At 45.0% G+C, this 22,118-nt stretch overlaps 1 long non-coding RNA gene across 1 annotated transcript in view; it reads right to left on the bottom strand.

Annotated features, from left to right (window-relative positions):
* LOC114018246 overlaps nucleotides 1-22,118 on the bottom strand; it is a 255,971-nt gene that overhangs the window by 135,368 nt on the left and 98,485 nt on the right. The window contains exon 9 of the long non-coding RNA XR_006286062.1: nucleotides 21,025-21,111. This is a non-coding gene — a long non-coding RNA (uncharacterized LOC114018246). The remainder of the gene's footprint in view (nucleotides 1-21,024; nucleotides 21,112-22,118) is intronic.

Below are 22,118 nucleotides of genomic sequence, written 5' to 3'. Positions count from 1 at the left end.
GCTTGAGCAGAGACTAATTCTTCCCAAAAGGCACTGCGTTCAAACAGAATTAAATTAATTTATGGGACTCTACCAAGCCGTGACGTTATCTGATTAAAATATGACCATATAGATCATTGTTGCAACCATTGTTATATCTGTGCAACAAATCTTGTACAAAAGGTTGTCAGGTGAGGTGTCTATGAAAAGGTTATGATTTGCTGGTTATGATTTTGCTATCTGTATGCATGTATCATTTTTGTATTTGAAGTTATGAGTATTGGCTCTCTACCTGGATTTCAAATGTTTGCCCCTGGGGTACCGCCCACAAGGTAGCTAGCCAGCACATCTTGGAGGGACTATTTAAATTGAGTGGCCAACAAAAAAGAACATTTAACTGACAATGAACCATGGGAGATGCCTATTACACTTAATGGAATTTCACGCTGTGACTAGGCAAAATGCATGGACATGTGACTTGTCCATCTGACTCCAGCCACCATCTTGTTACTGTACTTTTCCACAGTAAGAACAATGGGATGCCCTCCACATGGCAGAAGATATAAAAAGCCCTGGAAACCCCTCCATTTTGCCTCTTTCCTGGCCAAACCGCTGGACTATGGACTATACTAATGGGAGCATTCTAACTGGACCAGGGGTCTCAAACACGCGGGCCGCATGTGGCCCATGGAGTTATTTCCTGTGGCCCGCCATAGGCGCCAACTCCGCGGGTGCTCCAGGGCTGGAGCACACATGGGGAAAAATTAGTGGGTGCTCTGCACCCACCGGCAGCCAACCTCCCCTCCTCCACCCGCCCCACATTCTCCTCCTCCCCCCCGAGCACGCCACGTCCCCGCTCCTCTGCCTACCTCCCAGCACTTTCCGCCCAGCCACCGCCAAACAGCTGTTTGCATGCTCTGGGAGTCGGGGGGGGGAGAGCGGGAACATGGCATGCTCAAGGGAGGAGGCGGGGAGCCTCATGGAAGGGTTGGAGGTTTCAGTGATGCAGCCCTTGGGCCAATGTACTAGTCCTCATGTGGCCCTTGTGGCGATTTGAGTTTGAGATCCCTGAACTGGACTGAGGTCCTTCCAATGATTTGGAAGCAGCCAGAGACTTGACTCAAGCCAGCAGTTTATTCCATCGCTGCTACAAGCCTGAACCAAGAACTTTGCATTTATTGTATGTATTTGATTCCTTTAACCAATTTTAACTCTCACCTTTCTTTCTTTCTTTTTACAAATATATCTTTAGATTTTACATACTAAAGGATTGGCATCAGTGTGATTTTCGGGTAAGATCTGAGTTATATATTGACCTGGGTGTGTGGCTGGACCTTTGGGATCAGAAGTACCTTTCATTTGATGAGACTGGTTGTAAAGAACCACTCACCTCTGAATCCAGTGTTTCTGGTGGTGACATAGGAATTAGAATACCTAAGGAAACTGCTTGTATGACTTGTTAGCCAGTGTGGTGAAACAGAAGTTTACTTTTGTTGCTGGTTTGGAAAATCTTATGGAAGAATAACCACCAGGTTTGGGTTGTGTTTGCCCTATTTCTCAGTAGTTTGTCCTAAATTTGGCATCCTCAGTTGTGACCCAAGAAGGCATGATTACACAAGCGAAACACGGACAGGCCTTTTCTTGAAAGGTTAGCATAACTTTTCAGAGCTTTCTGGGGCAGGTAGTAGCATCTAATATTCTGACAGGAGCTGTGGCTTTTTGCATTCTCATGAGAGCAATTAGGTTCATTAGTGGGCAATTAATTCCTTTATTTACCTGCCAAGTTCAGTTGATCCTTAGGGTTCGTTTTAAGATAAATCCCCCATAGGAAAAATTCTCATGAACCTGACAATATTAAGTCTGATGAGTAACATAACAGGCGCTTAACTGCATCGTTTACTGCGTGAGAAAAATAATACTCAAAATTGCTATTAAAGCCCATTGGAAAGAGGTGCTACATTAACCAATTCATGATGAATCCTTGCTGTTTTTAAATGACAATTTATTAGGAAAGTTTAACAATTTTTTGCTTTTATTTCTTTAGCTGAAGATTTCTAATGTCAAGAAATATAATCCACATCCTCATGCAGTTTGGATAAAGAAGACTTCTTAATCTGTGATTTATTGGGCTGAAATTCACCCACATGCACATGGCCAGCAAGATGACTATACACCATGTAGCATGGGCAACAGACCCAGATGCTCAGAAGGTGACTAACTCCCATTGAAACCAATGGGATTCAGGCACCTAAATACCTTTGAGGATCTTGGCCTAGCTAGTGACGCATAGGCCTCATGCGGGCTCTCTGCACAGGGCTGAATTTCACCCTCAGTGCAGTCCAAGGTAACTAACATAACAATGCATTTAGCAAACGATAATGAAAGCCACGAAAGTTAGACAAGTACATTCCCTGGCCAGAATCCTAGAGTCCGTAAATTCTTATTCAGGCAAAACTCCTTCTGAAGAGAAGTAAGGACTGAGGAGCAGAACAAGCCTTCTCAAAGGAGGCAATGGGGCATGGGGAAAGTGTGGGAAATCACAGAAATGGGGTACATTGGTGTAAAAGGAGGGGTTGAGCCAACAAGACAACATGCTGTTTGACTCCACGGAAGCCTGTTCATTGATTAAGGACTGCTCGATTTTAGAGGGAGCATGGTTGTGTGGGGAGGGAATGGAAGTGGACATGTCAGCATTAGACGGTATGGAGTCCCCATCTGTGATGTGCCCCCTCCTCCTCTGAAGGAGAGTTTTGCGTAAGCTCGGGTAAGTTTCCAGGACACTCCTGTCTTGCCTCTTCTTCCTTAGTCAGACAGCTGCAGCAGCACTGGAGCCAGCAAACAGAGCTGTAACCAGGGGAGCTTGAGGGGGAGTTCTGTTGGGGGAGAAGGTACTTGTAGGTGTTTGTATTGGTATTTATAGAGGCTGGTAGGGGCAGTGTGCTGGGAGAGAAGCTGAGCCCTTTCTTGAAAGGTTAGCGTAACTTCTTTGTAAGGGGAGTTTGGGGGGAAGACTAGGAGAGCCAGGCAAAGGAACAGACAGACTAGTGAAGGGGGTGTGTGGTGTTCTGGCAGTGTTGTGGTGCTCGCTGGGGGTTTGTTTTGCTGTGGGTGGTGGCGTTTTGGTTTGGTTTATGTTTCCCGGACTAACATGTCTTAGGTGAGAAGGCGATGACGGACACAGAGGCAGCAGCAGTAGTGAGCCAAGCAGTGGAAGACACAATGAAGATGACTGGATGTGGAAGCTGCGGCATGTACATGATCCTGGAGGGGGGACCTGAAAAGAGTTTTGTCTGCATGAAGCGCTGCCTGATAGAGCTAATGGAAGAGAAGATCCGAGGATTGGAGATGCAGGTGGAAACTCTGGTTGAGTTTAGAAGGGGGTTTGAGCGGATGATGGAGCAAAGACATGAGGCGGCTGAAGAGAAAGCTCAGACTTGCAGATGGAAGCAGGACCAAAGAACTCTGAGGGGAGACTGCTGGGTGAGGAAAGTGGATAGTGGAAGCATGTGACTAAGAGAACCAGGCAGAGGAAAAGACGGCCTAGTGAAGGAGAAATAGAGCTCAAGAACAAGTTTGTGGAGTTGGAAAATGAAGAAGGGGCACAGCAGGTGATCACTGAAGGTGAGAGGGCAAGGAAGAAGAGAAGAGCAGCTAGTCCTATAGGAAGAAGGCAAGAGTCAATGGAGATAACACCAAATATGAGCCCCAGGAGGATATGGGATGGGTTGCAGAGGATTGCTAGGGACCATAGGAATCGAGAGGACTTGCAGCCAGAGGGAACAGGGGATAGACTGGAGAATCGCACCATCACCAGAAAAAGGCAGATCTACGTGATTGGCAACTCCTTACTGAGAAGAATAGACAGGCCTGTAACCAGAGCTGATCCAGAGAACCGAAGGGTGTGCTGTCTGCCAGGTGCTAAGATACGGGATGTGGACCTGAAGCTGAAGAGGATCCTAACGGGAGCGGGAAAGAATCTACTGATTGTCTTTCATGTGGGAACAAATGATACCGCTAGATTCTCGCTGGAACGTACCAAGGGAGGCTATGCCAGGCTGGGGAAGACGCTTAAGGAGATCAAGGCTCAGCTGAACTTCAGTGGGATTCTGCCTGTTCCTAGAGAAGGGCAACAAAGGTGTGACAAGATTATGATGCTCAACAGATGGCTCAGGGACTGGTGCTATAAGTAGGGCTTTGGGATGTATGGACACTGGGAAGCATTCATGGACAGAGGACTGTTCTCTCGGGATGGACTTCACCTGAGCAAGGAGGGAAATAGACTTCTTGGATGGAGGATGGCACAACTGATCAAGGGAGCTTTAAACTAGGAATCTGGGGGAGATGGTTGAGAGACGTCCAGGTAATCTCCACGCCAGATTTTAACATTGAGAGGGAAGAAAACAAAGTAAGAAAGGATACAGCCGTGGGTAGGAGAATGGACATAAGGAGGAAGGGTAGTGTACATACCAGTCTAATAGGTGATACTGGCGACAGAATGTCTGTGCCTAATCGGGTACAGAATGTGAGCGAGGCCATACAGCAAAAATTAAGATGTTTGTACACTAATGCAAGGAGCTTAGGTAACAAAATGGAGGAACTAGAGTTACTGGTGCAGGAAGTGAAACTAGATATTATAGGGATAAAGGACACATGGTGGAATAGTAGTCATGACTGGACTACAGGTATTGAAGGGCATGTGCTGTTTAGGAAAGACAGAAATAAAGGCAAAGGTGGTGGAGTAGCATTGTATATCAATGATGAGGTAGACTGTAAAGAAATAAGTAGTGATGAAATGGATAAGACAGAGTCTGTCTGGGCAAAAATAACATTGGGGAAGAAAGCTACTAGAGCCTCCCCTGGGATAGTGCTTGGGGTGTGCTATAGACCACCAGGATCCGATTTGGATATGGATAGAGACCTCTTTAATATTTTTAATGAAGTAAATACTAATGGGAATTGTGTGATCATGGGAGATTTTAACTTCGCAGATATAGACTGGAGGACAAGTGATAGTAATAATAATAGGCTCAGATTGTCCTGGATACAAAAGCTGATGGATTCCTTCACCAATTAGTTGTTGAAGAGGGGATGCCATTTTAGATTTGGTTTTGGTGAGCAGTGAGGACCTCGTAGAAGAAATGATTGGTGGGGACAACCTTGGCTTGAGTGATCATGAGATAATTCAATTCAAAGTAAATGGAAGGATAAACAAAAATAGATCTGTGACTAGGGTTTTTGATTTCAAAAGGGCTAACTTAAAAAAATTAAGGAGATTAGTTAGGGAAGTGGATCGGACTAAAGAACTTGTGGATCTAAAGGCAGGAGGAGGCCTGGAATTACTTCAAGTCAAAGTTCCAGAAACTATCAGAAGCCTGCATCCCAAGAAAGGGGAAAAAATTCATAGGCAGGAGTTGTAGACTAAGCTGGATGAGCAAGCATCTCAGAGAGGTGATTAAGAAAAAGCAGAAAGCCTACAAGAAGTGGAAGATGGGAGGGATCAGCAAGGAAAGCTACCTTATTGAGGTCAGAACATGTAGCGATAAAGTGAGAAAGGCCAAAAGCCATGTAGAGTTGGACCTTGCAAAGGGAATTAAAACCAATAGTAAAAGGTTCTATAGCCATATAAATAAGAAGAAAACAAAGAAAGAAGAAGTGGGACCGCTAAACACTGAGGATGGAGTGGAGGTTAAGGATAATCTAGGCATGGCCCAATATCTAAACAAATACTTTGCCTCAGTCTTTAATGAGGCTAATGAGGAGTTTAAGATTAATGGTAGGATGACAAATGGGAATGAGGATATGGAGGTAGATATCACCACATCTGAGGTAGAAGCCAAACTTGAACAGCTTAATGGGACTAAATCGTGGGGCCCAGATAATCTTCATCCAAGAATATTAAAGGAACTGGCGCATGAAATTGCAAGCCCATTAGCAAAAATTTTAATGAATCTGTAAACTCAGGGGTTGTACCATATGACTGGAGAATTGCTAACATAGTCCCTATTTTTAAGAAAGGAAAAAAAAGTGATCCGGGCAACTACAGGCCTGTTAGTTTGACATCTGTAGTATGTAAGGTCTTGGAAAAAATTTTGAAGGAGAAAGTAGTTAAGGACATTGAGGTCAACGGTAATTGGGACAAAATACAACATGGTTTTACAAAAGATAAATTGTGTCAAACCAACCTGATCTCCTTCTTTGAGAAGGTAACAGATTTCTTAGACAAAGGAAATGCAGTGGATCTAATTTACCTCGATTTCAGTAAGGCATTTGATATGGTTCCACATGGGGAATTATTAGCTAAAGTGGAAAAGATGGGGATCAATATGAAAACTGAAAGGTGGATAAGGAACCGGTTAAAGGAGAGACTACAACAGGTCACACTGAAAGGTGAACTGTCAGGCTGGAAGGAGGTTACTAGTGGAGTTCCTCAGGAATCGATTTTGGGACCAATCTTATTTAATTTTTTTATTACTGACCTTGGCACAAAAAGCGGGAATGTGCTAATAAAGTTTACGGCTGACACAAAGCTGGGAGGTATTGCCAATACAGAGAAGGATCGGGATATCATACAGGAAGATCTGGATGACCTTGTAAACTGGAGTAATAGTAATAGGATGAAATTTAATAGTGAAAAGTGCAAGGTCATGCATTTAGGGATTAACAACAAGAATTTTTGTTATAAACTGGGGATGCATCACTTGGAAGTAACAGAGGAGGAAAAGGACCTCAGAGTATTGGTTGATCACGGGATGACTATGAGCCGCCAATGTGATATGGCTGTGAAAAAAGCTAATGCGGTCTTGGGATGCATCAGGCGAGGTATTTCCAGTAGAGATAAGGAGGTGTTTAGTACCATTATACAAGGCATTGGTGAGACCTCATCTGGAATATTGTGTGCAGTTCTGGTCTCCCATGTTTAAGAAAGATGAATTCAAACTGGAACAGGTACAGAGAAGGGCTACTAGGATGATCTGAGGAATGGAAAACCTGTCTTATGAAAGGAGACTCAAAGAGCTTGGCTTGTTTAGCCTAACCAAAAGAAGGCTGAGAGGGGATATGATTGCTCTCTATAAATTTGTCAGAGGGATAAATACCACGGAGGGAGAAGAATTATTTAAGCTCAGTACCAATGTGGACACAAGAACAAATGGATATAAACTGGCCATCAGGAAGTTTAGACTTGAAATTAGATGAAGGTTTCTAACCATCAGGGGAGAGAAGTTCTGGAACAGCCTTCCAAGGGAAGCAGTGGGGGCAAAAGACATATCTGGCTTCAAGACTAAGCTTGATAAGTTTATGGAAGGGATGATATGATGGGATAGACTAATTTTGGCAATTAACTGATCTTCGACTATTAGCGGTAAATATGACCAATGGCCTGTGACGGGATGTTAGATGGGGTGGGATCTGAGTTACTACAGAGAATTCTTTCCTCGGCGTCTGGCTGGTGAGTCTTGCCCACATGCTCAGGGTTTAGTGGATTGCCATATTTGGAGTCGGGAAGGAATTTTCCTCCAGGGCAGATTGGCAGAGGCCCTGGGGGGGTTTTGCCTTCCTCTGCAGCATGGGGTACGGGTCACTTGCTGGAGGCTTCTCTGCACTTTGAAGTCTTTAAACCACCATTTGAAGACTTCAATAGCTCAGACATAGGTTAGGGGTTGTTACAGGAGTGAGTGGGTGAGATTCTGTGGCCTGCATTGTGCAGGAGGTCAGACTAGACAATCATAATGGTCCCTTCTGACCTTAAAGTCTATGAATCTATTCTCTAGCTATCTCCACAAAGGAGTTCTGAGCCCTCATCTCCTGCCTCTCGCTCTCTGTAGATTGAATCTTGATCCATGTGCAGATGACTCAGAGGAAACTTCATGAATCCAAACTCTGGAAGTTTCCTGGCCAAACACAGGCCTCTTTTCCAAGATCTGGCCCAGAATAAGGGCTGGATGAGTTGGCCTTAAATATTCAGAGCAAGGGAGATGTGATGGGAGAAGCTTTCCAGGTTTCTTGCCCATAGAGTTAGAAATAAAGAACTATATGCACTGTGAGGTCATAGATTTAAGTAGCAACTAGAGAAGTCCCTAACCAGAAAAATTTCCTAAGTTTATTAACCTCCCTGCTGCAACACATCCTGGTCCTCTCTGGTAACTCTGGAGGACTACAAACTCCACATTTCTCTAAAGGATTAAAACTTAAATTAAAAACTCATGTACACGTACACACACACACACACACACACACACACCCCAATTCAAAATAAACTTCAAATTCCTGAAAACTATTTACATTGCTATGTCCCCTTATCAATTGCATGTAAATAATCCTGAGCAGTATTCTAAGGATCAGTTCTTTGAGGGGGTCTGTTTAGTCTTCCCAACCATGTTCACTTCTGTTGAGTTTCCACATAAAGTCCCTTGTGGAGGGGGCTCACTTCCTGACAGGGTACCTGCAGGTCCAAGATCCTCTTTTTGTTGCCTTGGGAAATATTGATCGATGAATCCGATTCCTCCAGAGAACTCCTTTATGAGTCTCCACGAGGTAGGAGCTGGTAGTTTCTGCAAAGGTACAAGCAGTTCTAAGTGTCTGGGAGTTTTTGAGTCAAACTTTGTTCCCTGATCTCAGTTCAGGGAGTGCTTTTGTTCTGTGCCAAACACTGTTGCTGCCAAATTTTTATTTCAGCATCCCGTTTTCAAAATTGCTTCAGGTCAGGCCACTTAGGTTTAAGCTGTATGGGTTCCACAGGGAAAGGCGTCCTTAGTCATCTTCCCATCAGAAGTTCTGCTGGAGGTAGTCCAGATGCAAGAGGTGTTGATCGATATGTCAGGAGTGCTTTATATGTGTTCACTATTTTTGCTGAAGCCTTTTTAAAGTCTGCACCGCTCTCTTCACCTCCCCGTTGCTCTGGAGGTAATGTGGACCACTAGTAAAAAGCTCAAAATTAAAGTCTTGCACAAATGCTAAGAATGTTTCCGAGGTAAATTGAGGCCCATTATGAGATATAAGAACTTCAGGAGCTCTATGTCTTGCAGATATTGACTTTAGTTTCTGGATGACCTGTGCAGATGAAGTCTGTGTAAGTATAGCCAAGTCAGTATATCTGGAGAAGTAATTAACTACACTAATGTAAGTGCGTCCTTTCCAGTAAAAGCAAATCTGTGGCTACCCACTGCCAAGGTCTGTCAGGTAGCTTTGTAGAGAGTAATGGTTCTGACGATTGTTTTCCCCCCACCCCCATCGTTACATATCTGGCGGCCCACAACATTCTGAATTTGCCTATTCAGACCAGGCCAGCATATGGATTATTGTGCTTGTGCACAACACTTGTTTATACCTTGGTGTCACTCATGGATTTTGAAAAGCATCTCTCTCTAAAGTACCTTCGGTATAAGAATGTGCTGTCCTTCGGCCATGTGAACGTCACATCAGTCATGCCAATATGGCAATGGGCCTGTTGGAAGCTGACTCAACTCCACCCTCTTTGGCACAGTTGAGTCAGTTTCTGGCAAGTCTCATCCTTTAGTTGTTCGTCTCTAATTTGCTGAAGTTTGCTGGCAGGTTCTGCAACTGCTGCCAGAACAAGGTCAATGTAGACTGACATATTTCTCTAAATCCTTTTATTCATAGAATCATAGACTATCAGGGTTGGAAGGGACCTCAGGAGGTCATCTAGTCCAACCCCCTGCTCAAAGCAGGACCAATCCCCAATTTTTGCTCCATATCCATAAATGGCCCCCTCAAGTATTGAACTCACAACCCTGGGTTTAGCAGGCCAAAGCTCAAACCACTGAGCTATCACTCTTTTCTTCTTCTTCTGTTGGTGGCTGCTCAGCTGGGGCTTCAGATAGCACTCACAGCAGCTGCACTCTTTCTCCAGTATGTGTTCAATGTTGAAAGAAAATTGCATTAACCATAGTCAAAATCTTTGAATCCTAGGTGGAAGGTCATCCAGTCATTTTGAACTCAATCATGCCTCTAAGACTCTGTTTCTATGTTAAAATTCAAGTCAAAGACATATGCACTGAGCTGTTCACAGTGCCAAGTGCCTGCTAGAGCTTCCTTTTCCACTTAAGCATACTGCTGCTTGGTTTTTGTGAGGCTTCTCGATATGAATGCAACAGGTCTCTAGTCTCCTGGTTGTTTTTGTGTGAGCACTGCTCCTAAAAAATGATGATGATGATGCATCCACTGCTATTGCTGTTGGATAGTTACCAAATATTGTGCCAAAGCAGGAAGATATGTCAATAGTTTTTATTTTATTAAAGGTATTTTGTTGTGTGCTCCCCAGATCCACATATTGTGACCATTAAGACGATCTCTTAAGCATTTTGTTGGTTGAGCTAAATTAGTTAAGAATTTCCAATAATTTTGTCATGTCCAGAAATCTTCTTACAGCAGAAACATCTTTGGGTTCAAGTAACACAAGCAATACTTTCAGTTTCTCTGAATCCAATTGAATTTCCTGTTTGCTACACATTTTATCTGCTTCTTTCCAAACTTCTATTTCTCATCTGGAGCGAGGTTGGCTTGTTATAAGCGTCTCTAAACTGCATGTAGTCTCTCATCATGTTCACTTCTATCTCTACCATATACCGACACAATCTGCATGGCAAAGGATGCCAGGCAAACCTGCCATGATCTGGGAGATTCTCTTTTAGAAGCGTTCTGGTGCTGAAGATATGCTAAATGGGAGACAATTGAGACAGTACCTTCCAAACGGGGTGATAAATGTAGTCAACAGTATAGATTCGTTACTGAGGGGGACTTGCCAGAAGCCTGCTGTAGCATCTAATTTTGAAAAGACTTTGGCTTCTGATAACTGAGCTCATGTTTGGTCAATGGCAAGAAGCATGTGTCTTTCTCTGCACATGCTTTTATTTACTTGTGTAAAGTCCACACAAATCCGAATTTTGCCACTGGGTTTTGGTACTACAACCATACCCGTCAGAGGGTTCTTCTATCTGGGAAATAACCTCATTACTTCTCTCTTTAATCCTTCTTTGACTTTCCTTAGCAAGGATATGGGGACATGGCATGGTGATGTAAGAGCAAAGAAAGTCTCTGAGGACACCAGTTTTATTTTGTACTCCTCTGACAGCTTTCCTAGCCCTGTGAAGACGTGCAGCTACATCTCCTGTACAGTTTACATTTTGCCATTAATGCATTCCAGTTATTCTTGTAGGTGTAGTCCTTGTATTGTTGCCAAACCTAGTAGGGGAGTTGTCAGTCCTTGGATTACATATATTATGTGTTGAAGAACTTTCCATCCTTTCTCCAATCTCCCCAGGAACTGGCCGCAAACATCCAGTGTAGTGTTACTAGCCCCATGTGTGATTTTTTTGGAACTACAGTTACTGCTGCCCCAGTTTCAAATGTAAATTTAAGGTATTGACCCTTTAGATTCGTACTTGGATACCAAGGTGTTAGCTGTTCTATTGAGGCTATAGTCCCTAGAAGCGTGGACTTGTTGTCATCTGATAACAGCCCCTCTTGGATTGTTTCCACTGGTTTTGGTGACCAGCGGGCTAGTGCAAAATGTCCCATTTTGTGGCATCTCCCACATTCTGCCGCCTTCGCTGGACATTGCTACCTGCTGTGGGTTGGTGTCTTACCTCATTTTACAGGCTTCCCTTCTTTCAAGGTCCTTTGGTCTCCCACTCTCTAATTGTGCACTGTTCTTACGTTGTAAATTATATTGTCTGACTGCTTTCACATTTGGTGTCTTTTCTCTTTCTTGTGTCACTAATGTCTGATGCCGTCTCCCCTGTGCTGCTCGCATGTAAGTCATGTTGCTGATTTCTTGCATTCTAACTTCTAGCTTTGGCTGGTGTGAGATCTCGGTCTAATTGAAGCTGTGAGGATTAACGGGTGTCTCGGTTACCAGCAACCATCTTGTTGCTTATTAGCTCTTCTTTCAACATTCCATATTCCATCAAAAGCCTTTTTCACTTTGAAGTATTCTTTCTTCCTCATTAGTAAAGGGTAGGGCACATAGGATATCAGCAACAGCAGCATCACCCATGGCAAATATCAGGCCATTTACCTAGTATTCTTCTGCTTTCTCTGTTCAACCAGGAATCACGCAAATCTACGGATCCAGCAAGGCCAGCTGCCTGAGTTGCCAAAAATCAAATTCCTCTAACAGAGCCATTTGGGCCCCATTGCTGTGCTGAGACAGGGCTCTTCCTCCTTCCTGCTGCAGCTTTCGCAGGTCTCCTCCCTGATTTTCCATTTTCCCATTCCCTTACCACTCCAGCAGTCGGGGGTGGGGAGGAGGTCTCTGTCCACCCTCCCCCGCCCCTGTTACTCCTTCTTTAGAGAGAGGATTCCCTCACTGCTGACACCATGGAGTGTGAGGATATAGATGTAAAGAGCCATGCTTTAAGCAGCAAATAGAGAATTCCCTAATCAGGAAGTTCCTATACTTATTAAGCTCCCTGCTGCAACACGTTCTGGTCCTCTCTGGTAACTGTGGAGAACCATGACTTCTATAACTACCCCACACTATAGATAAGCAAGTCTCTCTTCCATCCAAAATATCAATGAGTTAAATACTCTGAAGACCAGAAGGGCTGCAGGAAGAAATTGCTACATAAACGTGTGTATCTGGCCATGAGCCAACTGCATCAGGGAATAGAGCAAACATCACATTAGCACAGCCAGTGGCCAAATCCCCGGCATATCCACTTCTGCACCACTGTGTAGCATTATGGAGAGCCACCACAGAGGCCTTCTCTGGGGCATGAAGCATTCATTGCCTGGTCCACTTAAGCAGCAGAAATATGTTTTCACCTGCACCTGGATTTTGTCCACTGACTGCATAGATTGCTATTTTATAGAGGCCCTTAAAGTTGCTCTTCCCTATTAAGGAATATGTAAGCAAAAGATCCTGGAAGATCACTCACAATTCAGAGCTACGTAGATTCATAGATTCCAAAGCCAGAAGGGACCATTGTGATCATCTAGTCAGACCTCCTGTATCACACAGACCAGAGAAGTGCCCCCAGATAATTCCTTTTGAACTAGGGCAGTTCTCTTAACAAAAAAAATCCAGCCTTGATTTAAAATTGCCAGTGATAAAGAATCCACCAGTGACCCCTGGTGAATTGTTCCAATGGTTAGTTACCCTCAGAGTCAGGGTGCTGAAAAAAAGACCATCAAGGCGTTTTGTCAAAACAGCATCCAAATGAGCCATGCAACATAGGACAACATGAACAGCGCTAAAATATTATAATCTATCAAAACAAATACAGTCCATGTTGTGGAACAGCCTATTCCAGGAGTGCCCAGAGGGCGTGGTGCAGGGAATTAGTGCCCAATCCATTTATCACCGAAGATAATTTGATGCAATGCAGCAGCGTTGGGAGTTTCTCCAAGGCAGAGGCCTGGAACGAGCAGGGTGTGCGGCAGATCACAAGATTGGGGAACAGCCATAGATTCATGTATGGTAAGGCCAGAAGGGACCTCTATGATCATTTAGTCTGACGACCTGCTTAGCAGAGACCAAGGAACCTCACCCCAGTAATTTCCCCATCAAGCCCCTGCATGGGGGAGCTGAACGGGAGAAACTCGCACAGCACCTGCCCTCACTAAACCAGCGGTTTTCATTTTATTTGCGTAACTACTAAATTCTTCCACGTTTAAAAACCAAACAAAACACACCAAATTCCTGGCGCCATGCGACACAATCTTGGAAGCTAATTAAACTGCAGCGTGTAGAGTGAAGCTTCTAAATGTTCTCCACCCTTCCCTGAGAAATGCAAGGTCAGAAGGGGTTTAATAATCCCTTCATATTGGTAATTTAGTTACTGTTTGTACAGCACTTTGAACATGCAAAGTGCTGTGGTGTAGAAGTGCTAAGTGCTGTAGTATTTAGCGGCAAATCCTGTTATAATCCCTCATTGTGCAATAATAATAATTAATCATCGTCATCTCGTTCAGAAAGTGCCCCACCTCCCAACCCCCCGTCAGGCACTATGGGAGCTGCACAAACCCTTTCTAACGCAGCACGCCTTGACAAGAGAGCTTGGCCCGAATGGCAATGTTCAGATCTGAACCGTACCCATGTTCAGGGCTGTTCTGGTTCACCCTAGCCCCGGCACGGTGGTTTCTAATCTTTACCCAGGACTGTAAACCCTTTGGGGCAGGCACTGTCTGTTTCCTACATGTTTGGACAGTGCATAGCACAATGGTGCCCTGATCCCCAATTGCAGCAGCCTCTGGAGGCCCCCAACCTAATTAACAACAAATAGAGCAAGGGGCAAAGTTCTCACCTTTTGGGGGGTATTGGGAGCCAGGGTTCAGCCCCATAGCTATTAAAAGCAATGAACAATTCACAATATAAGAAGGGGGTAAAAATGTTGACAGCTGCTGCAGGCAGAAAAGAAACCTGAAGCAAAGAACTTGAGAAATCAGTGTGTACAAACTGTAACAACTCCGAAACATTAAACGGGAGCTGCGGGGCCAGTAATAAGTGCCTGGCGCATTTACTGTTCCAACCTTGAGCAGAAATTGACACTGGAGCCCTTTTGTGATTATTATTTAAAATCTAGGTGCCCAAACACATCGTTACCCATCCAATAAATACAATGAGGCCCCAGCAGCACTAAAGTAATCATTTCTACAGGAACTCAGCCAGCCAGACACCGACAGTGACTCCTTTCTACCTCTTCATCATTAGGGGAAGCATACTGTCAGCCCTCTCCAAAACCCTGGCCAAACGGAGGCTACAACTATTTCCCACTCCATCAATTCTTCCGCCGTAACCAGACTGACATGGACTACAACTGCCTTCTACCCAGCCAGGGCTCCAACAGAACTGCCCAGAGCCTGGAAAGAAAGAAGAGCGAAAGACTTGCAGAAAGTCCACCTGGGACCTTACTATCCCAATCTATCAACCCGAGAGGTATTCAGCAGTACAGTGATGGGTGCCAGTACAAAACCCTGGATTAGATTAGACTGAGAGACAGAATCCTCAGGGCTCAAAGCCGTATACTTTGTCCCCTCCAGGCACCAACACCACATATTAGACAATTACAGCACAATAGCCATCACCTGTGCAGATTTACTGCAGAAGTTGGTTCATCTGGGTGAAATGCACTGATGCTATTTATATTCCCAGTGCTACTCCACTCAAAGGAAAGTACCAGAATACTGTAGTTTATTCAAGGTAATATTTTCTCCTAATAATTTCCTAAGGCATCTGTCCCAGCCCATTTCTGCATTCTGACTCTTGCACACATTTTGGTTACTTCAAAGGCAAAGAAGTTATTGGCAAATCACACAACAGTCGTGTAGTGGCTGTGCAGTAGACTGGCACATAATGCTTGGGTGGGGATTTTTTTAAATTGTAGATTTCTTTTTCATTTGACACAGCTTCAATTTGCCTCGCTTTTCTGGTGCAAATATTTTCTGCCCAAACTGCAATCCGGTTTTCACCAGTTCATTGCACCCAGTTTTGGCAACCACATGGCAAATTTTTATTTGTACATAATAGTTAGCATCTTTTTAGTTTTAGTCACAACGACTAATTAGCTGTCCTAGGGTGCAATCAGTAAAGAATTAAAAGACAGTAACATAATTAAAGCCAACCAGCATGGTGTCACCAAAAATAAGTCTTGCCAAACAAATGAGATATTGTTTTGTGATGAGAGGACAAGTTTTGTTGATAAAGGTAACTGTGTTGTTATAATATACATAGACTTCTGTCAGGCACTTGACTGAGTCCCATGCTGACCTTTGTGCTGTTCTGAAAAAAAAAAAAAACAGCACGATACAAAGTCAATGCATCCCATATTAAATGGATTAAAAACTAGTTAACTGATAAAAATGTAAAAAGTAATTGTAAATCAGGAATCACCATCTAAATAGGGTATTTTGAGTGATGACCTGCAGGGATTGTTCTCTATCCAATGCTTTTTAATATCTTTATCAGTGATCTGGAAGAAAATATTTTAACAGTCGCCATCCAAACACAGGATAGCTCTTTAATCTAGCAGGAAAAAAGGGCATCGAGAGATCCAGTGCTGGGAAGCTGAAGATAGATACATTCAAACTAGAAATAACACGTACATTTTTAAGAATGAGTGTAATTAACCTTTACAACAACTTACCTAGGGACATAGACTCAGACTCTAGAGTCAGAAGAGACCACCATGATCATCTAGTCCAATCTCCTCCATATTGCAGGCCACAGAACCTCACCCCCCCACTCCTGTAATACGCCCATAACCTCTGGCTGAGTTACTGAATTCCTTGAATCACATGGTGGCTCCTCCACCATTTGCAGTCCTTAAATCAAGACTGGAGATCTTTCTAAATGATATGCTAAAGCTCAAACAGAAGTTATGGTCTTGATGCAGAAATTACTGGGCAAGGTTCTTTGGCCCGTGCTATACAGGAGGTCAGACTAGATGATGATAATGGTCTCATCTGGCTTTAATCTATGAACCTATGAAATTAGACCAGGGCCCAAATTTTGCTCACATCTAGACTGGGTGCCAATCCAGTGTAACTTCACAAAAGCTAATGGACGCATTCTGGATTTACATGGGTGTAAGTGAGGTAAGAATATGGCTGAGTCTTGTAATTTTGCCTTCCCATGAAAGAACAGGCCAGATGCAACAGGGGGCAGTTAATCCCAGTGTGACATAGAAAGAGTTTAGTCCAAAAGGCTGGGTTGGTTTGGAAGTCTATGAAGCATGAGTGAGAAGCTCATGGCGTACACACAGAGAAGTTAGATTAAAAAACATTTTAAAAATCTTGTTGGAAGATTGCAATGTAACAAGGCTCTGTTTTAGAATTCAGAACCCTCACACGAGAACTCCCAGAGAGAGAGAGACAAAGCAGGCTGCTCCCTAAGGCAGAGAGGCACAACTCAATCCACCTTGCTGTAGGCTGGTTCTTTGAAGAGCTGACCTTGATTGCATGCTTCCCAACAGAGCCCTTTTGCCTGCAAGCAGGACGAGGAACTCCCTCCCCGCTTCTGCCCCCACTCCCTCAAAGTGATAGCTTGCAATTCCAGCACAGTCCTCAATACACCACAGTGAAGTTATGAAGTCTTTAGAGTTAACCCAGTGATATATTTGCCCTCTAAATTGGAACCCTGCCTTCTTTGTTTCCTCACCAGCAGGTTTCCATTTGAGCCAGGTCAATAGCCTGCAGTGCTAGTAACAGGTATTTTGGCTAAGAACTTTCAGACAGGTTGACATTTATGAAGAGTTTGGGTAGACAAGTCTGACTTTGTTCCTCTGTACCGTGATAACCTGTCAGAGATCATCTAACACAGAGGGAAGACTTTCTCTGCAGAGCTGCATGGGGCCAGAACCAGATTCTTTTCCTTATGTCGCTACACAGAGGTCAGGTGAACATGACACAGAGGGAGAGTGGCAACGGATTGCTTGAGCACAGAGCACTCCTTCTGCCAGGATTTCCAGTGAGTCCCTTGATGGAAACAAGCGGTCTCCTCAGAAACATCCTCCCACTCTGTCCCCCAGTTGGAAAGAAAGGAGGCAGGTTCCTAAACAAAGGAGTTCAGATTTTCTCTTCTAACAGCCGTAGTAAAGCTATGATCTAGTGGCTAGGGGACAGGCATGGTATTAAGGAAACCTGGGTTTTATTCCTGGTTCTGATCTCTTGTGTGACCGCAGGCAAGTCACTTTAATCGCCCTGTGCCTCAGTTTCCCCATATTTAAAAGGGAGATAAAGATACTTCATTTGTAAAGATCTAGGGATTAACAGAGCAAGGCTGTACTAAACAAAGACCCAGCCAGAGCGTGCTAAAAATGTCTTCTCTCCAAAATCCCTTCCATTCCAACCACAGAGATGGCAACCCAGTGAGACAAGACACACTGAAACTATATCAAGCAATAGCAGGAGCTGCAGGAAAACACAGGCAGGGGCCTGATGCTGCCCTCATTCGTAGTGGTGGGCAGTATCAATAACGTTGCTGGAGTCATGCTGCTGGATTTTTTTTATTTCAAAAAGCTTGTGGCCTTGGCGTGCAGGGGGGGTGGGTTGTTTGCAAAGCTCAGGCTCTCACAGAACGCAATGAAAGAGCAGCATCAGCACTCTCCTGGCAGCCCAGCTCCGAACCTGCTGGCTGGCAGCTCTGTCACGGCGCGGGCATTTATCCTTTTAATCTGCTTGAGAAAATAAAATAAAAATCTGGCTACGAAGTGATTCCCCATCAGCAACCAGGTGGATCTTAAGCTGAAGAAAGAAAAGAAAAAAAATCCTCTAATGCCAGGTTGCAAGTTCCAGTCTTCATAGGATTAAACATTTATGTGGGTGACGTTGCTCCTGCCCCAACTTCCTGATCCTTTTCAACTGGAAACGCAGGAGCCGGGGAGTGGCTGGACAAGGATGTGCCCTATCACAGTGCTGTCCAGTTCCCTTCGGGTGGCTGCAGGGAAAGGGAAGCTGCTACTATTCCCACAGACTCTTGTTTGTTTTTAATTGAACATGAAACCTCCATTGCTCTATCCCATGTGCTCTGAAGAGGAGAGAGATCAGCAAAGCAGGAGAAACAATGAGGAAATGGGCCTTAGGGTGCTGTGGCTGCTGCAGTTTTGCAGAGGCTGCAGCTACAGCAGGGATCCAGGATCATTACATAGCACTGGAGCTTCCCCATTGTTCCACGGAAGGAAGCAAACATGGGCTAAGTTCACTGAAGAAACTGAGCAGAGCCCAAAGCAGAGCTCCTGGTATCCAGTCCACAGTGTCTCCATGTGTTTATTACCCAGTGGGTTGGAGGAGCGGGGTCATGATTGCCTGGAGGGAGGCGGAGTTGGGCAGCATCTGCTCTATGAGGCATGGTCGCCGTGTGTCCTAGCAAACTGCAGAACGTCTGCATGTTTTCCCCTTCAAAAATTAATACTACGATGGGGAGGAAAAGTTGTAGCTTTGGACACCAACCACACTGAGTAGGGTAACCATACATCCCATTTGGACCGGGACAGTCCCGTTTTTAAGCCCTGTCCCGGCTCTCCTGATTTTTTTTTTTCCCCAAAAGGAGGCATTGGTCCCGTTTGCAATGCCAGCTCCCCGCAGGGGGGGAGGCAGGGCTGGGGGCAGGAGGCAGCGTTCCAGTATGGGGGAGGGGGACAGGGCGGCAGAGTTCCAGCAACGGGCAACAGCCTCCTGAGGGGGCCCCCTGCAGAGTTCCAGCAACCGGCAACAGCATCAAGCTGGGGGGGCGGGTCCTGTTTTCTCTTTGGGAAATATGGCCACCCTGTCACTACGGAATATTTGCATCCAGTCTCCAGAGGTGAAAGGCTGTCACTAACCCCAGAGAGCAAAGTTACAGACCTCACATTTTTGGAACAGCATCCTTTGTTTCTTCATGGAAAATACATGGGTAAATAGGGAAGATCATGTTAGAAAGACTAGGAATCAAAACACATGCCTAATCAAAACAGCCGCTGCTGAGGGGAAATCAGCATGTCTAAAATCATTATGGCCAACTGCAAATACTCAGAAATAGTTTATTTGAGATTTACAAATAAATAAATAAATGTTGCATCCTTTTTATTTGCCTTCTGGATTTTGAGCCTTTAAGGCAGGGATCTCAAACTCAGATCACCACGCGGGCCACATGAGGACTAGTACATTGGCCTGAGGGCTGCATCACTGACTCCCCTCCACCCACTGCCCCCGGCTCCGTCCCCATTCCACCCCTTCCATGCCCCGGCCCCGCCTCTTCCAATCCCTTCCCTGCCCCCATTCCAACCCCTTCCCCAAAGTCCCCAACCCAACTCCACCCCCTCCCCTGAGCACGCGGGTCCCTGCTCCTCCCCCCTCCCTCCTGGAAAGCGCTAAGCACCGCCAAACAGCTGTTTGGTGGCGGGAAGTGCCTGGAGGTAGGGGGAGGAGTGGGGATGCGGCGTGCTGGGGGGAGGCGAGGCGGCGGGGGAGGGGAGCTTGGCGGCCGCAGGAAATAACTTGGGGGGGCGCGAGGAGCTTGGCAGACCACAGCAAATAACTCTGCATGTTTGAGACCCCTGCTTTAAGGTGTACTTGGGTCACATTTTCATGATTTCCTCTGCAACCATGTGGGCTAGAAGCTTAAGAAAGCAAGCTAGCTGAGATTCTCACAGAACCACTGGTTTCCAGAAACTGGGACTTTAAATAAAACTTCAAATATCGCAGGACTTGCAATCAAATCATGAGAATTAGCAAAGGTGTTAGAATCAGATACATTTCACAGAACTGGGGGTTTTTTTGTTTTGTTTTTTTAAAAAAGGCCGGTTAAAAAACATGAGACTGTTTACAATCAGTGTGATCAAATCCTTATTGTGTTTCTGTTTGTAACCTTTGGCGATTGCCCTTTAACCATGTTCAACACAGTTAGTGCTTCTAGGGGTGAGATGCTCCCGAGATTAGGTGACAAGTGCCATTCTTTCAGATCCGGTCCAAGCTGAAGAAGCTGATGGCACTGACTCACTCTGAGCGGCACACACATGGGCTCGGCCTCACTTTTTTAGTATCCGGATCTGCTTTTTTATTTGAGTCCCAGGGCTGAAAATGTGGTTTGGTGGGCTGTGCCAAACCACAAACCAGCTCCTCAATGCGTGAGTCATCTCAGAGCTGAAGCAGAGTCAGAGAAGAAAGAAAGAAATGGCGTAATGCAATATATGGGGGTTTTTTTCCTCCCTTCTCTGTGTTCTTGCTTTCTTTGGTAAGGATAGATGAGATGGGCTGCGAACAACCCCCCCTCTCTCCAACCCTTTCATCTCTCTCAGACCAGTCGCAGACAGCCTCCTGTTCGGGATTCTGGGTAACGGGGTCCACCCCGCATATCCTGCATTATGAAGCATTGTAACTGAGTGGCCAGGGGAGGACAATCAAAGTATCATGTGCACATATGACTACACGGAAGAAAGGCATTGTGGGCTGGCAATTAGGGGAGCATATGGGAAGTCAGGACTTATGGCCTCTATTCCTGGCTCTTTTACTGACTTGCTCAGTGATTTGGGGCAAGTTGTTTTACCTCTCTCTACCTTGGTTTCCCAGCCCACCCTCCTCTCTTTTTTTAAAAGAGATAATATCACCTACCTCTGGGGTGGACGTGAAGCTTATCTAATGAATATCTGAAAATCACTTGGAGATCGTTGGATGAAAGAAGTTCAAAGTATCATTGCTCTAGAAAGAAAAAAATAATTGAATGTCAAATAAGCCATAAAAAAAAGACCATGTCAAGTACGTCTAGACAGGGCTGGAAGAGAAGAAAAGGTTAATGAATCATAGAATCTCAGGGTTGGAAGGGACCTCAGGAGGTCATCTAGCCCAACCCCCTGCTCAAAGCAGGACCAAGCCTCAGTCTTTGCCCCAGATCCCTAAATGGCCCCCTCAAGGGTTCTCACAACCCTGGGTTTAGCAGACCAATGCTCAAACCACTGAGCTATCCCTCCCCCCCGAAGGGGTACTACAAAAGGAGCATGACTATTTCTCAGAATCATGGCAGAGCTCACACTTCTTTATAGAAGGGGAAACCCTTTGGAAGGGAAGGCTGGTTCTAATAAAAAATAAGCCCGTTGTAAGGTTCCGATTCCCGGTAGCATCCCTGTTCAAAAAGGAGGCTTAAGGGTTTGTCTAAAAAGCTAAGAATGTGCTTAAGTGCTTTCCAGAACCCTAGGCTAAGCTTTCACTACGATCACATTTTCACTGCAGTGCTGGAGAGAGAAGAGTCTCTGATTTACAGGACTATGGGGTAGGAAAAGACATTTGCAAAGTGAACACAATGCTAAACAGTAACTGGATGGCTCCATTCGTTCAGTGAGAACATTCCCCTTAATCCTCAGTTACTGGTAGGTCTTTCACCATTGTCCTCAAGAACCCGATCACTGACTGCGTGTGCATTCCGCCTACAGAAGGCAACACTGGCTTTCCTGCGAGGGGCGGGGAAGCCTGAAATCCCGTATTTTCTGACACTGCTACATTTTTGGCTCTGCCACAATGGCGGCCAGGTCCCACGTGCTGCTTTCAAATCAATGCTGCTCACCAGCCAGTCTGAGAGGTTTGCATCCTCGTCTTCACAGACCTGACAGCCTGCAGAGTTCCAGCCGGGGAAGAAACTCTTTCATATTACACTGCAGGGCTGAGCAGGGAACTGATGTCCAGTGGGATACAGAGAAAGGGAGAACAAGATC

The sequence above is a fragment of the Chelonia mydas genome, chromosome 15 (genome assembly GCF_015237465.2).
Source record: "Chelonia mydas isolate rCheMyd1 chromosome 15, rCheMyd1.pri.v2, whole genome shotgun sequence".
Classification (NCBI taxonomy): domain Eukaryota; kingdom Metazoa; phylum Chordata; order Testudines; family Cheloniidae; genus Chelonia; species Chelonia mydas.
This window is presented reverse-complemented; position numbering and strand designations above follow the sequence as displayed.